Source organism: Anabrus simplex, chromosome 4, assembly GCF_040414725.1.
Source record: "Anabrus simplex isolate iqAnaSimp1 chromosome 4, ASM4041472v1, whole genome shotgun sequence".
Lineage (NCBI taxonomy): Eukaryota > Metazoa > Arthropoda > Insecta > Orthoptera > Tettigoniidae > Anabrus > Anabrus simplex.
The window spans coordinates 406,017,989-406,035,539 of NC_090268.1; the positions used below are offsets into that span (position 1 = coordinate 406,017,989).

The 17,551-nt window shown below is 37.7% G+C and overlaps 1 protein-coding gene across 2 annotated transcripts in view; it reads right to left on the bottom strand.

Annotated features, from left to right (window-relative positions):
- The window catches only part of Eps-15 (Epidermal growth factor receptor pathway substrate clone 15), a 555,588-nt gene that overhangs the window by 439,062 nt on the left and 98,975 nt on the right, over positions 1–17,551 (bottom strand). The gene's annotated exons all lie outside the window — the stretch shown is intronic.

Sequence of the window (17,551 nt, forward strand, 5' to 3'; positions counted from 1 at the left end):
TCTCTAAGGTATTGAAGTTTAGTGGGTGTGTGTGTGTGTGTGTGTTTCCCCCCCCACAGATATGTCATTGTGATCACATATTTTAAAAGCTTGATCAACACAGCATCCATTTTCCAACCATCTTATTGCAGTGGACTTGAAAGGAAATGTGGTGCTTCTTGTTATGTCTGTATATTCAGCACGTCGAACTGGGCTATCTTTAATCCCAGACCGGGCGCGCCAATTTCTGTCACACTACCGGGCATGCGGTTGACTTTATCAACCAGTTACGTTTTCAGTAATTACAGACTTCCAATCATATGAACATTTCATTTAATGGTGTTTTAGCTTTTGTTTCAATGTTATTCCCCAAATAAAATAAAAAACTTGTATTAGTGATTTATATGAAAGTACTTAAAATGGATAATCATGAACACGTGAACTAATTCTGATAGGGACATGAATACTGCGCCAATTTTAAAATGAGTTAAACAGTATATATATATAATTAAATTAAAATAATGGTCATATTTTAATATTTGCACAATTATACAATAAAATGATAAGATATAATAGCAAAAAAATGACTGGATGAAAAATAAACTTTTTCACACCTTATCCCCTCATGACGAGTCCTCATACAATAGATACATCATAAAATTATAATTAAACTCATATTGGACTAATAAGTGATCTGCAGCTGCCCTGCCCAAAAATACACTATTCTAATACCTTATTGCAACTTTTGAAGATTTACATCCCTAAACCTTACACATAAGCCCATTTGTCCTCTTTGGACAAATTTGTCTAATAATTCATCAAAACAAACAACGTTTAAGTCATTTTGCAAACTTTCTTTGAAATATGGGGCTATTCCATTAGTCTTGCCCATAATAATGTTTTGAGCAATCTTACAATTTTACTGTCTGGGAACATTGTTTTGAATGCTGCAGAGGTTTCATCACAAGAGTTGAGAAACATTTCTCCAGTGACAACCTGGAGAGCCCATATGGCATCAGCCGATATTCTTTATTCACACTCCTTTGACTTGTTCCTGGCACTGCTAATTCCTTTGTAGCTATGGATGTAGAGCTAACTCTTAGCTGTATATCTTCAAGTGGAGACTGAGTAGAGGTATTCCATGCAAAGAAAGACATTGTTTGCTGGGAAGACTTACTTTCATGTATTTTATATGAGTAGGTCCTTTAGCATGAGAAGTGACTGCTTGTTTACTCATATTACTAAATTTCAACGATTTACAACACACTTTACAATATGCTGAAGTTGCATCATTTACCAATATGTCCAACCAACCACTCGGTTCAGGAAACACTTTACTGTCTAGCCAAAGTTTATTAAATGTACACTGTTTGTTAGCCATTGTCATGCGTTTTAAGAAAGCATCCTAGAACTGAAATAAAAAAGAATAACAAAAATGGTTGAAAGAAATGACACTAGGACACACAAAAACTATAGTATTGTTACACAAGCCCGGCTCCATGGCTAAATGAGGGTGCAGGCCTTTGGGCACAGGGGTCCCAGGTTAGATTCCCAGCAGGGTCGGGAATTTTAACCACCATTGGTTAATTTCTCTGGCATGGGGCTGGGTGAATCTGTCGTCTTCATCATCATTTCATCCTCATGATGCGCAGGTCGCCTACGGGCGTAAAATCGAAAAACCTGCACCTGGCAAGCCGAACATGTCCTCGGATACTCCCAGTACTAAAAGCCATACGCCATTTCATTGTTACGCATTTCTTGTGAAAAAAATACCTGAAAAAGCAATGCTACAATAGCCTGGATTAACAGACTAGAGCCTAAAAATATCCCCTCAAATCCATCATCGGGGAAGATTTCCCTGATTTTCCAGATTTTTGTCTATTTCCCTGACTTTCCCTGACCAACATTTTTTCCCTGACTTTCCAGGATGTGGACACTATGGTGTAAATAGGAACGAAAAAGTGATTTCAAGTCGGTAATAGAAAGATTGAATTACTGTAATTGAAATGTTACACAAAACATTAACAAGCAATAAGTACCATTGCTGCAAAATTTGAACCTTTAACCTCAGGGTTTAGGACTGAGCATGTATTCATTGAGCCAAATGGATACTCAACGTGAAACCATTTGTATATCAATTGTCATTGTCTTTCTCTCCAACAAGATGTTACTTTGACTAATTTCAACAACATACAATCTACAGTATTTAGCATTCATTGTGATGATAGAACTTTATATACAGTGAAACTCAGTTAAGAAGTTCCCGCATAAGAAGTTTTCCTGCCTAAGAAGTGTGATACTCTTGGTACCTTTATCGGTTGCATTAAGATATATGTATATTTTTCCCATTTAAAGTGTTCTGTTGTAAATATATTTCCCGGTTAAACAGTTCAAATTTTAGAGCCCCTTGAGATAGAAAACATCCACTCAAAGCAGTTCATAGACAGAACCCTCCAGTCTCTGCGCAAGTTGAACCATGTTAGATCGTTTGCACCTGTCACGGAGCCTCTCCAGGCTTGCCAAGGCCATACAACGTCACGCTATGACAACACGAACACCAGATGCTCATCCTCAAATTGTGAAATCGAATCAAACCCATCAGTCGAAATTTCCACTCCACCGTTCACATCAAGCAGAATAGAATCTAATGGTATTCTACGCGGGAAACACAAAGCACACAATGGATGGTTTGATAAAACTTGAATTCAGTAAGTTGTGCCGCGACAGAGTGAAGTCATTAATCAAGGTGGCCTCAACATTAATTAAGGTAAGGGTTATTCTGCCCGAAGGCAGGTCCGAACCTCTGCAGAGGTGTTCCTGAGCCGGAGTTTATGTGCGGTAGGGTGGCCGTTCCTTTCTGCTCCTCCATTCCCTTACCCACCAACAGCGCATGGCAACCCATCCAACACCAGACCACGCCCAATGTTGCTCAACTACGGAGATCTCACGGGATCCGGTGTTTCAACACGGCTACGGCCATTGGCCAACATTAATTAAAAATCGAAAAATGTATTTGTCCACAACACAGCAGCTTCTTACGCATTACCGTACTGTTTGTTAGGAATACATATACGACAATCGTAGGAAATGTCACTTATAAAATTATTCACAGTAAATACTGTACATTCCAAGCCATGTCAATTATCATACTGACATACCGTACTGTATATGGACTCAAACACGATATGATTCTGAAATAACGTCAACAATAATAGCGAAATAAACTAAGTAATGTATAGGCCTAATCTGCCAAAAATTGAATATTCTAACCTGTTTGATTTTTCATTCCCTTACTTATTTCCTTCCAGGCATTCTCTCTTACATTGTTGCAATATGAGTCTTGTCGTAGAGGAAATTACGTTTTGGAACTAAACTGATAAGATTTTCCATGTCCATTATTAGTTAGGTAAATAAACTATTACGAAACAAAGAAACTTCCTGACTATGCAGGAAACAACCGACTTGCCAGCTGATACACATTATGCCGCAAAACGAATGTTGATAACCAGCTGGGTGTTGGTGGGAGGGGGCCTGACACAGGCACACAGAGGCATTGCGATACCACGTGTCGGTATAAAATTGAAAGTTATTTTTATTTTTACCTTTACACGAGCTAAACATTGTATTACGTCACTCATAACTATTACATCACATTATTAGAACGTAGCACAAGGATGAGGAGGCATGAAATAAAATTCTCGCAGGGAAAGAAACTGTTTACGTTTAGATGTGCTAGTGTTGCTACTGCGCCTTTATCACTCGCATGTAATACCCCAATACTTTCCCATACACTCATTTCTGCAACTTCGAACCTGCATTTCTTTTCTTCATTACCTATAGCATGAAGAGGATTAAGGCAGGAAAATAAACTCAATACCGGCTTGTCCAAGCGGTACTTGCAAAACAGCCAGAAACTATGCCCATAGCCGTGACAACCGGTAGGAATGCAGGGGCGATATAGGCCTATGAATAGGTTCTAAGAATCTCTAAGAGTAAGTTGCCGGATTTCCCATTTGCTGCCATTAACTTGAAGCAGGTGTCGCGGGCGGGGGAATGGTGAGGATGATAGAAACTACATGCTAACTAACTGTAGTACACATCTTGTCTTTTCGTCTTGTAAGCCTAAGCTACGGATTGCCAAGTGTAATGTAGCGTCGTAATTAGTGTGAATAGGAGTCAGTGGAGTTAGTTGTACTTAATATACGAACGTTTTAAGTGAAAATGAGCGGAACTCAGAGGAAAGTGATCAAGCGAAAGACACAAACAATGAAATAAAAAGTGGAGATTATAAGGAAAGTGGAGTCATCTACACTTTCTAGTGTTGCTTTGGCGAAGGAGCTGGGGATGCCGCCGTCTTATCTGAACGGCATTACAGTGAAGAAAGAAGAGATCTTGGCTTCTGCAGGGAATACTTCAGCAAATTGCAAGAAAGTTAAATCTGGAAAATACGATGAAGTAGAACAAGCTCTGCTAATATGGTTTAAACAGCAGTGAAGTTTAAACATACCTCTGAGCAGGACTATTGTGAAGGAGAAAGCTGAAGAAAATGCATGCAAATTAAAGGTACCTTTTACCGCGTCGAACTGGTGGCTGGACGCTTTAAAAATACAGCAGATATCGTAAGTGTGGAGGAAAGGGGAGCGTGGAAGGAAACATTTCTGCGATGAATTCACACTTTTTTACCAGCTTATCTCGGATAAATCTCGAGTTTTGAAAGGAGAATCTTGCCACGGGGGGGAAAATTAAGTAAATTGCGAGTTACGGTATTGGTTGGTGCTAATATGGAAGGAACTGAAAAACTACTGATGACAGGGAAGTCTAGGAAGTCACATTATTTCTAAAATGTCAGGACTTTACCATGCAAGTACACCAGCAACAAGTCAGCTTGGGTGACAAGTTCCCTGTTTGAAGAATATATGCAGGCATTAGATGCCAAAATGCAGAGCCAGAACAGCAAGATTGTGGTGTTTATGGACCACTGCCCTGCTCATCCCAAGGAGTGGCCCCATCATTAAGGTACTGAAGCAGAAGAACCGAAGGTCAGTTGTGCGCCGTATGCTGTTACTCATGGAAGCAGGGAAACCCGTCTACAAACCATCTCTTTTGGACACAATGCATTTCATTGCCTCATCATGGGACTCAGTGGAACCTGTAATAATAGCAAATTGCTTCAAGAAAGCAGGCTTTGGTGGTGGTACCAACAGCATTGTTATGGAAGTTGGTGATGAAGAGCCAGGGCGCTGGAGAACTATACAGGAGAAGATGGAGATTACCAGTAGTTTCGACGACTTCACTGCCATTGATGATATGGTACTCACTTGCGAGGAGCAGACCATCGATGAGATCTGCAAGGAAATTCAGGCAGAAGATGAGGAGATTGAAGAACAGGAGGAGGTTGAGGAAGAGAATCCCCCAAGGCCATCTTGCAGTGAGGCAAGCATCTACCTTGAAAAACTGAGGTGGTTTATGGAAGGTTCAGTCAGTGTGCCTCAGAACACATGGAAGGCAATGTGGGAAATGGAGAGGTTTATACTTCAAGAAAACAGTAAAAACCTAAAACAGTCAACCCTGAACAATTTCTCTTCCAAGTACGAGCCTAGACTTTTGTGTTTGGAAATGTATTTAATGTCTAATGCAGTATGGAATTCACGTAATGTACGGTTACCACCTACCGTTTTAATGTTCTTAGTATTTCTTCTTATCTCTTGTGTAAGGTTTTATATAATTATATTCCCCTCTATCAAGTATTTTTATAATACAGTATGTTCAATTGTTTTACTCTATCTCTAAAAATACATGTGATGATAATCTAATATCTATACTGCAGCTTTCTTTTAGCAGCTCTTATATATCAGCCTATTTTGGTATTGTTCACAAACAAGGAAAACTGTTGGCTGTGTGTTTCACATGTATTTCAAAGTAGAGAATAAGTTTTCAGGCATTACCCCTTTTAAGAAGTTTCCTGCTTAAGAAGTTGGTTGTTTTTCTTTGTCCCTTGAAAAACTTCTTAACAGAGTTTAACTGTATAAGAAGGCAGTTAATCATACATATATATATGATTAAGAGTTTTGTCTGTACATTTCTCAGAATTTAAAAAGGATGGTATTTCTTTATCGGTTGTGTACATACTAACAAAGAAATTCACTTTTTAATTTTCCGTAATTTCTGTATGTCTGTATGTTGTTGTTGTTTGAGTCATCAGTCCATAGACTGGTTTGATGCAGCTCTCCATGCCACCCTATCCTGTGCTAACCTTTTCATTTCTACGTAACTATTGCATCCTACATCTGCTCTAATCTGCTTGTCATATTCATATCTTGGTCTACCCCTACCGTTCTTACCCCCTACACTTCCTTCAAAAACCAACTGAACAAGTCCTGGGTGTCTTAAGATGTGTCCTATCATTCTATCTCTTCTTCTCGTCAAATTTAGCCAAATCGATCTCCTCTCACCAATTCGATTCAGTATCTCTACATTCGTGATTCGATCTATCCATCTCACCTTCAGCATTCTTCTGTAACACCACATTTCAAAAGCTTCTATTCTCTTTCTTTCTGAGCCAGTTGTATGTATACACACTGCGGGAAAACGGCTAAAGAGAATTTAATGAAAATTGGTACGTAAAGTCCGGGAATATGTTGCTATAATCTAGGCCATAAATAATCTTATTCACAGTCAGAGAAATGGTAGTTAGGGGAAGACCTAAAATTTAATTCTCAAATGTTTATGTTATTAGTGGTCCAATCTTAATGAAAATCAGTATGCAATGTCGGGGAAAATGCCTCTACAATCTAGGCCATAAATAATGTTATTCGCGCTGAGAGAAATGGTAGTTTAGGGGAAGTCCTAAAATTTAATTCTAAAATATGTGTGTTATTAGTGGTCCTATCAACAAATACTACATAACTAAAGACATATAGTATTAAATTTCTGATATTTCTTTATTTATTTATTATTTACATAGTTTACGCCCACATTGGAGCACTTAAATCAAACCCAAATACATTTTTGTTAACAAAGAATTAACTGAAAATTTAGCTTGCATCATCATCTTCCTTTCCCAAAACCTCTTCATTCTGGCTGACCTGGCTGCCCTTTCTTCATCAGATATGACACATTGTTTGTGTTGTACAGTTTTTAATGACAATCTTATTTGTTTGTTCTCGAGAATCCTTTTTTCTTCTCTATTTTCAATTTGCTTCATTGTAATATTCAGCTCTTCTAAATCATTCTGAACTTCTTTGAACCAATTATTTTTTGTTTTAGTTTTCCAAAAGTAATTAAATAGTTGTTTTATTATCCTATTATCATTTAAATTAAATTTCTGATAATTTATGTCTTATACATTTTTACCATACTGGTTATAACAGAGATTTTAATGAATTTGGATTTTTGTTGCCAAGTCCATATCAGCGCCGAGTCACGATTATATTACTGCAGACAGTAAATACAATTCAAACATATGAACTTCATGTTTCCGTATTGAACTGAGATCAACGATAAAATATCTATTAGGTTCAAACTTTTCAATACTAATTACGTGTTGATGTTACAAATACTTTTATTCAACTTGGGGACCGGTTTCGACATACATAATGTCATCATCAGCCATAAAATGAATCACAAATATATAAGCAGACATAATAATCAAAACTATGTTCATTAAAAATCTATAACTGTCTATTCACACCATGTGTTAAGATAAATCGCCATAACAGAAGAGCAATGGCATAATAATTAAATCTGGCGCAGTGACACATTGAAGTCAAGTCTCCCATTATTCAAAGAATAAAAGAAGGTTCTCCAATGTATAGTCTTAGTGCATCCGTTCAACAGAAGGCTCCAATAGGCTTCCAAAGTAAAGAGTCATTTAAAACACTCACACGTGCTATGCGTCAACCAGAGCGTCGAGAACTTATTTCAATCGCTTGGTATGTAATTTATACCTGATAAAATTTTAACACTGATGAATATGAAATCAGTCAGTGGTAAAAGACATTAGTCTTGTGAGAAGTCTGGAGGGGAGGAAGATGGGGGGGGAAAGAATAAGAATAATAATAATAATAATAATAATAATAATAATAATAATAATAATAATAATAATAATAATAATAATAATAATAATAATTGTTTTACATCCCACTAACTACTTTTATGGTCTTCGGAGACGCCGAGGTGCCGGAATTTAGTCCTGCAGGAGTTCTTTTACGTGCAAGTAAATCTACCGACACGAGGCTGTCGTATTTGAGCAACTTCAAATACCACCGGACTGAGCCAGGATCGAACCTGCCAAGTTGGGGTTAGAAGACCAGCGCCTTAACCGTCTGAGCCACTCAGCCCGGCAGGGGGGGAAAGAAAAAGATCTTGTTAGGGGATTAGTATGTTTAAGGTGGGTCTTGTGAACAATGTGGTGGGGGTTTGTAACGTGATAAGGTACTGTGTATCACGGTAAATATTGACCTCCTATTCGAAAGATTAAAATAATTAAATACTTTAAATAAAAAATCAAACAGAATATTAGTTTTTTCTGAGATTTCGTTCAGATTCGAATTGGAGTTGAAGAACTTGTCTAAGTGAATGAAGCAATTTTCTGCAACGTCAAGAATAGGGCCTCTGTCCATATTCATGAGCACCTCTATATATTCTTGTATGTTACAACATAAGACTTATTCTGAAGCCTCCACCTTATCTTAACATTTGTTTACATACTATCATTCACAGTACCAGTTTCGACCCTTCAAGGGTCATCATCAGCTGACAATTACAAATATAGTTCTTAAAAAAGCATCACAATGGGAAATATTGTACAGTCGTGACAATTGTCCAATTCAACAGACCATCTAAAACAAATGATACAATTAAAATAATAAAATAAGTCCTCTTTTCTTGGATTATAAAAGTATTACGTAGTATAAAAAGACATGTCATTTGCAAATGTTTTTGTTATTTTGATCAGCGTAAAAATTGGAACTTGCAATGTTGTGTATGCACTGATAGTAGTATTCTTGAAGTGTCCACTATTACGTTAAAACTTATAGCTAATTGATTAAAACATTTCGGATGTCTATTCTTGCGATAACTATATTGTTTATTTCACAATGTTCCTCTGCTGGTAGTATGAGCGTCTTGGAATGACTTGGACACTCTTTTTGAGGAATTGGGTAGTTGTCTAGTGTTCAGTTCGAGGCACTGTCAATATATATGTACAAGATTCATAATATATACTAATGCTGAGCTGATAGTAAAATGTGTTTTTAAGAATAAAAATTTGTTTTTAGTGATGTGCTTCTTAATTTGATGTATAATTTTGTCAAGTGTCAATTTGTTTTACAATACTTGAAGTCTTGAATTTTGGAAGATAGCGTGAAGGCTTCTTCCTTTTATGTTGTAGGCCGTATTTATCTGTAAGTAGAAACGAAGTGTGTGTGAGAAGTTGCGTCTACTAGGTTTTAAGTTAGAGGTAAAAGAGTCTGCGTTGTATTTACAATAGATGTTGATACTGTTGTGCATTACACGGCAGCACTTCGAGTACTGTTGCGTGTTTGTCTAGAGCTGCTGCTTGTGGCTGCGGAGGGGAAGTTTGAAGGGGTATAAGGAGCGCCTGCTGGGAGAGTGAGACTGGAGTGGGAGGTATCTCTTGGCGGTTCTTTTATGTGTATCGGATGTTGCTTCTTAACTCTTTTTAGGTAATTATTTTTTAAGAGGGGGATGACTGCATCAAAAAGAATGTTTTTTTTTTTTTGTGATTTCGTTCAGATTAAAATTTGGGTTGACATATTGATCTAGGTTTATATAAAATTCTTCCATTATATTGAATAAGGGGCTCTTGGGGTTAATACTTAGAATTTGCATGTCATTTTCAATATTTGTAAATTTGTGTTTGTAATCTTCGATATGTTGTCCTATGGCTGAAAAATGACTGTTTTATTGCATTGATATGCTCATTGTATCGTATTTTGAAGTTCCTCCCAGTACGTGCAATGTAACTGGCTTCACAGTCGTTGCACCTCATGCGATAGACTCCTGAGTGGCTGTATTGGCTTTTATTGTTAATAGATTTGGAATTGTGTAGGATGCTGATATTACTGTGTGTAGTTTTATAGGCTATTTTTAGGCCTCGTTTCTTGAAGATGTTTGTTATGGGATATATATGGGTGTTGTTGTATGTTACTGAAGCTATGGTTTGAATCTTGAATGTGCTGACCAACTGCCGAGTATCTATTATATTTTGTAGCATTAACATGCTCCATGTATCTGATTTTGAAGTTCCTCCCTGTTTGACCAATGTACGAGGATTGACAGTTTTGACATTGGAATCTGTAAACACCCAATTTTTTATAATGTTAGTCTTGTTAATTGAGCTGGTATTATATAAGATATCCATATTTCTATTGTTAGTTCGATATGCGATTTTGGTGTTGTGTTTCTTCAGAATGTTTGGAACAACGTAAATATCTTCGTTGAATGTGAAGGTTGAATAATAATCAGGTTTAATTTTCTCTCTAGTTAGAGTTGAATTTAGACGATATTTTAGTTTGTTGATAATGCGCTCTATAAATGCATTGTCGTAACCGTTATTTGGCTATGAAGCTGATTGTATTCAATTCTTTATTTAGATTTACTGTGTTAAGTGGTATACTGAATGCCCTGTCTACCATACTGTTGTAGGTTGCATACTTGTGTGCTTTGGTGGTGGTGGTGGTGGTGGTGGTGGTGGTGGTGGTGGTGGTGGTGGTGGTGGTGATTACTGTTTTAAGAGGAAGTACAACTAGGCAACCATCCTCTATATAACACTAATCAGAGAGGAAAAATGGAAGGGATCTGACACTTTGAAAAATGAAGATATCAGCCAAAGGAAGACAAGGGCCACGAAGGACGTGAAAATGAAAGACTCCCTAGCCCTCGCAAACCTAATAGCGTCGGGGTCGGAAAAGAACAAGAGTTGACCAAGGGAGGTCGGATAGGACAGGTGAAAGTGAGGAGCTTGGCACAAGTAAGTGGAAGCAATGCCAGGACCCAGCTGAGGGCCCCGTGGTCACCAACCCACGCTCCAAAGTTCAGAGCCTCTGAGGCCCCTTTTAGTCGCCTCTTACGACAGGCAGGGGATACCGTGGGTGTTATTCTACCACCCCCACCCACAGGGAAGGGTGCTTTGGGATGAAAATAATTTTTCTTGATAGTAGTGACTGTCTGTGTTGGTTTTCTGTAAATTTCGTATTCAATTGATAGAGGAAGTCTGTTTAACATGAGATCCAGAAAATGTATGCTCCTGTTTGTTTCAGATTCCTGAGTGAACTTTATCTGCGGATCAATATTGTTTAATTTGCTAAGAGTGGTGGTTGCATCAGTAATTCCTTCATCAAGGATAACGAGTGTGTCATCCACAAATCTGGCCCAAAATGTTATGTTCGCGAAGTCACTGTTGTTGTTAACTGCTGTATGCTCTAAATGGTATATCTCAGCTAAAATCCCTGAAGCCGGTGATCCCACGACTCCCCACTAGTACACTGCTTTTACTCTCATGATACAACATTTTTATCTTGTTAGTTAATGATTTTGGTACATTCCTTTTCAGTAGGCATTCCCGTACATGTTTTCTTTTAACTGTATCATAAGCTTTTTCCAAATCCAAAAATATGAAGATGATTTCCTTGTTCCTTTCCAGATGTTTTTCCATTGCCGTTCGCACTGTAAATATCAAGTCTATTTTTTATCTATTTGGTCTAAAGCCATATTGTTCTTCCTCTGTGTTTCTATTATATCTCTCAGTCTTTTGTCTATGACTTTCTCCATTATTTTCAGCCCATGTGATAATAGGGTTATACGTCTAATTTTCACATTTCTTCCCATTTCCTGTTTTGAACAGAGGTACAATGCTTCCTTGTTGCCAGTCTTCAGATAACAATTCATCCATCCATATGGCATTGAGGGCTCGGTATAGCCACTGTAGTCCAATCCTTCCTGCTGCCTTAACCCATGTATGTGTGTGTTCAGTCTTCAGCCCTAAGGCTGGCTGGATCCTAAACAGCTCTGCCATCAGCTGTCATAGATGGCCTAGGAATCACTGAAGAGGCGTACTAGGGAAATGAGGAGTGAGGTAGTTTCCCGTTGCTTTCCTCACTGAGCCAGAAGTTGCTACCACATGTCAGTCTGCCAAGCCCACTGAGATGCATGCACCAACCGACCCTATGAGCAACATTTTCACACCATTCATAGCAGGGACTGGCTGCCGAAGGAATGGCATTACTAGCATCGCTCATACCTCAGTCACTTTCATATTGCCAAAGCCAAGGATAAGACAGAGACAGATCAATCAAAGTAACAAAATTGCTCTAGCCCATACCAGAAGAAGTGTACTGTACACACCAGGTCCTGCAAGCAAAGGCATCCTATATCAGCATTGAATTTGTCTTTTCCACTTGCTTTACCTTTGGTCATTTCTTTCACTGCCCTTTCAAGTTCCAGCCATGTTATTGGGTTGGGTTCTCTACTTTTTTTCCATCTATTATTTCCACTTTCTTTTCTCCTTCTTCCGAGCAGTCATCCTCATGATTTTCAAAATACTTTGCCATCACCATCTGAAGACCCTTTTGTCATGTACTATGGATCCATCTTCTCTCTCTAATGCTTTGATTTTTTCTTGATTTATTCTTTTCGATTTTATTACTCTGTATAATAGTTTCTGATTTCCTGGACTATCTTGCTCAATTTTGTTGGTCAACTCTCCCCTAAATTTCTCCTTTTCTTCCTTGATACTCCTCTTTACTTGTAGTTTCAATCTTTTGTATTCCACATGTAACCGTTCTATCTTATTCTCATCCCTCTGATACATTTCTTGCTTTTCTTTATCCATTTCTTTCTTCATCTTGTTCCTTTCTTTTATTTTGTCCGTCCACCACAGTGTCTGCTTTCCTTTAATCTTTACTTTTGTTTTCCTGCATACCTCAGTTGCTGCCTCCACAAATGTCTGTCTTAAATAGCCCCATTCTTCTTCTCCACTTCACATTTCCGTGTTAGGCAACTTCCTTTTTATACAATCTTGGAATGCCATTCTTTTATCCTCCTCCAATTCCCAAATCCTAATATTTGGTTTCTTCTTTTATACAATTTTAGGGATTTTTACTTGTTTTAATTCCACAATTAATAATCTATGATCAACCTCCATACTTTCACTGGGGATTATCTTCGTATTCATGACATATCTTCCCCATTCTCGGTCTGTTTTTATAAAATCGATGAGTGTTCCATACTGTCCATTCCAACTATATCGTCTGATCTTACGGCTATTCCTCTTCATAAAACAATGTGTTCTTTATTATCAGGTTATTTCTGATATGAAAGTCCAACAGTTTCTCTCCATCTTCATTTCTATCGCCATACCCATGTGGGCCCAGAACATTCTCATATCCCATTCTATCAGTTCCCACATGAGCATTCAGATCTCCCATTATCATGATCCCATCTCCAACAATGTGTGTTTCCAGTTCATTGAGGCACTCATCTTTTTCTTCCACGCTACATCCTGTCTATGGAGCATACACTGTACTATCCTCAGCAATTCCTTGTTTACAATTACATGCATTATTATAATTCTTTCATTCAAATACTCAACTTCAGCTACTAGTTCAACATACCTGCTAACTTTTGAAAAGGGCTATCAGTAAAACTCTCGTGCGACAAAAATATTTAACAATTTTCGACATACCCCAGCTTGAAAGTTTAGAAACTACATTTTGTTCCGTATTGAACTGGGATTACAGTAAAATGAGAATGTTAAATGTCCACCTTTTCAATACCATGAATGTTTATTGATGTGAATATATATTACATAACGTTTAAAGAAGATTGGTACTAGTTTTGACGCTCACTGCACGTCATCATCAGCCAGGAAATCAATTGAGCAAAGTAAAACTTATCAAATAGCAATATACAGGGTTATTCACCTAACATGTTACACATAAATAACTTCTAAACCATTAAAGATATCAGCATTCTGTTTTCATATTCGTAAATGGTACCAGGGTCTTGTAAAATAACGTGCTACTTAGTCTCATGGGGTGATTAATAACAGAGATATTGATACTAACTTCATATTTTTAAATGGAACGGCACAAATTCATACAGCTGGCCTAAAAGTTCAACTGCGTACAAGTTCAAATATGTAAGTATTTTTAAAATCTGACAATTACTTTTTGAGATATGAATAAGAACAGCATGCGCGGTTTTGCATGCCGCATCAGACAGCGTGAAGTCGGGCAAGTACATACTGAGGCGCAAGCTGCTTCCTCGCCTTGATTCCAGCCACAGAACGGATACCAGGCATGTACTGTAAACATAATGTGATGTACCGTAACATACCCTGGGTGTGCAACGTTATTGTATGACTGGCGAACACACAACGGGGAAGGGAGATTAAAGTTGTATTGTTTTGACATGTAATAGATTGCGCTCAGTTTAGCGTTTTTTCTCACAGATGGGAATGAGAAGGATTTGGAAAGGAAGTCGGCCGTGGCCTATCACAAAGGTACCTATCCGGTATTTGCCTGGTGTTGAACATGGGACACCCTGAAAATGACTGTCAGGTTGAGCGAGGCAGGACTCGAACCTACGCTCTCCCGAATGCACGCTACTACAGTCGCGCTGGAGTTCTGCGGAGATTAATGCGTGTAAAATAAAACAAATAATAGTGTTGCTGCCATCTCACCACGATCAGCTCTGAACATTTGCTTTTCTAGAAGGAGCTCTTCCGGTATTGTGTTATGTTTATTTCTCAACTCATAGAGTAGTATGAACTGTACACTAAAACCAGTGACAATTATAGCTTTCGTTATATTCCTTTCAAGGCAAAGTACTTATTTTATTCCTTGTAAACACAACAACCCTTTCTGTCCTGTCATGTGTTCGCCTGTCATACACACTTTGCAAACCCATCACATGTGTACGAGGTGCTTACATGCCTGGTATCCATTCTGTGGCTGAACTCACTCGCAGGAAACTGCTTGCGCCTCAATGTGTCTTTGTCCGACTTCACGCTGTCTAATGCGGCATGCAAAACAGCGCATGCTGTTCTTACTTATATCTCAAAACGTAATTGTCCGATTTTGAAAATACTTACATATTTGAACTTGTACGCAGATGAACTTTTAAATCAGGTGTATGAATTTGTGCCGTTCCATTTAAAAATATGGAGTTAGTATCAATATCTCTGTTGTTAATCACCCTATGAGACTAAGTAGCACGTTATTTTAAAAGACCCTGCATACGATTTACGAATATGAAAACAGAATGCTGATATCTTTAATGGTTTAGAAGTTATTTCTGTGTAACATGTTAAGTGAATAACCCTGTATAACACATGATAGCACCTACAAGACAAATGTTAAAATATAAAACTTTTAACATTAATCCTTGTATTTGCTGTCATATGTTTTATATTTTAAATTGTCAATTTTAACATCTGTCTTGTAGGTGCTATCATGTGTTATACATTGCTATTTGATAAATTGTACTTTGCTCAATTGATTTGTTGGCTGATGATGACGCGCAATGAGCGTCGAAACTAGTACCAATCTTCTTTAAACGTTATGTGATATATATTCACATCAATAAACATTCATGGTATTGAAAAGGTAGACCTTTAACATTCTCATGATACCCCAGCTTGACGAAAATAATACTTCTGGGCTACGAATGACAATAATGCATGCTTTAAACAGGATACTTCAATGAAATCATATCTACTTACATCATAGGCCAATGATTTGTAGATGAACATGACAATCAAGAAGAAATCCATGTTAAACAGCAGCAGGCATGGTGAATAGTAGTCTGGAGCATACATGACAGGACTTCCTTGATAAATTAAGCAGATATGCGATAATTGAAAAAGGTTTTACACAATAAGACTTGTTTAACGTAACACAAGTGAGTAATATAATACACACTGCAAATCGCACGCTAGTTTGACTTCAAAATCACAGTTGTGACCTTTTTAGCTTCCTGCAAAAAGTCTTGAGTAAATGTTTGGTCATAACAGGAACCAGAACTCCTGGTCTTCAAAATAGAAATGGACTCCAGAGGTTCATTGGACATTAGGGTGGGCCGAAAAAACTCGAATTATTATTTCCAAGTCATAATACCGCGGAAAACTTGTGAATTGGGAAGAATAAAATGGGGTAAAAAAAGAAACAAAATAGGTTCATTTCTTCCGGTCACACACGTGCTCTAAAGTTTGCCGAAATTAGGAAAAATGTATATTTTTACGATAATTTTCTACCTTGCTTAACTTGTCAATATTTAAATGTAATAGCACTAGTCGATTCTTACTCGAACCAATAATGATTTAGAAAAAATAATGGTTCAAATCGGTTAGGGTCTTCCGCTCGCGCAACAGCCGCCAAAAATCTAACAAATTCTCGAGCTCGTCGTAACTCGCTCGGGTCAAAGACTCTGACACTCAGCCCCCCTACCGCTTTTGCCACTACGCCGTGCCATTGTTGTGTCAGTCTGCACTTATCCCTCGTGTTTGATATGTTTCATTCGCTCTTCCAGTTACTATTGTGGCATTTGCGTCTACTGTATTTCGATGTTTGTTTTGTGTTATAGCATTTTTGTGTAACTTTGTGACTTAACGGTGGTTTACTATGGCTGTACCTCAGAAACTCATCACAAGACAGGTATTGGATTGCTCTACATTTGCTGCACCTAAAGACTTTTCATCAAACAATCTAAAGTTAAAGTTGTTATCCTTCTAGTAAAGGTAGCAATAGCGACCAAGATCAGTTTCAACAATATTTACATTTGAATACGAGCACGAGGGTTTCAAATGAGATTCAGATTCATCATCCAGAGTTAAATGGCTGTCACGTGATCTCCTTTCCAATGATTTAATACATTTCTTTGTTTCAGATACGTCTAACCCTCCAATGTTTCCTATTCCATGTGCTTGTAATAAGTAAACAAATCTTAGCTCAATAGCAAGTATTCTGTTTGATTTTGCACACAGTTGACAGTTATATCGCAATTACATAAATCAGGGGTTCCGCTGCAAATGCAATTAACAACAATGGGGCATTTTCATGCTGCTACGTCAAAAAGCAATGAGCATTTTTTTCTTAAAAACGTCAATTTTCTGTTTAAACGAATCTTTATTCTTATCCCGAGTATATAATTTTCGAATGTTGTAATATTTATCATTCAACGCTTTTATAAGTTGCACAGTTCTCTTATCTGTAACCGTTGGAATGGATGCTTTCTGATGCTTTATTTTGTTAGCTACTGTACTGGCAACGTGTGAAAAACTGACGCTCTTATTATTAACTTTAAACGCCACGTGGTATCTCTCCTGTGAACAACACCGAATCACGTCCTCACCAGTAGCAAGCTTATTTCATGAAAAGTCTTTAGGTGCAGCAAATATAGGACAATCAAATACCTGTCTTGTGATGAGTTTCTGAGGTACATCCATAGTATACCACCGTTAAGTCGCAAAGTTACACAAAAATGTCATAACACAAAACAAACATCGAAATACAGTAGATGCAAATGCCACAATAGTAACTGGAAGAGCGAA